Here is a 268-nt window from a genome sequence, read left to right as displayed (position 1 = left end):
CCTAACCTTTTAAAAACTTCCTGCAAGACCCCCAGTAGCATTCTCTAAATAAAAACAATACAAAATTTGTGCAAATCTCCTCATCCTCCTGTCCATTTTATTTTCTTCTAGTTATGGGCAAAAGAAGAAAAAATCCCTATCACATCAAAATATCACATAGAAAACAAGAGAAATTATGACTAACAGACTCTTACAAAGCATAAGAAAACTAAAGATCTCATTATGTTAATCCTCAATCATAATGTATTTTTGTGCAAATCTGTAGAAC

The 268-nt window shown here is 31.3% G+C and overlaps 1 protein-coding gene across 1 annotated transcript in view; it reads right to left on the bottom strand.

The window, feature by feature from the left end:
* LOC119590726 overlaps positions 1–268 on the bottom strand; it is a gene marked incomplete in the record, with an annotated part of 107,158 nt that overhangs the window by 6,180 nt on the left and 100,710 nt on the right.

The sequence above is a fragment of the Penaeus monodon genome, chromosome 27, assembly GCF_015228065.2.
Source record: "Penaeus monodon isolate SGIC_2016 chromosome 27, NSTDA_Pmon_1, whole genome shotgun sequence".
NCBI lineage: Eukaryota > Metazoa > Arthropoda > Malacostraca > Decapoda > Penaeidae > Penaeus > Penaeus monodon.
Note: the sequence above shows the minus strand (reverse complement) of the source record. Positions and strands in the feature narration are given on the sequence as shown.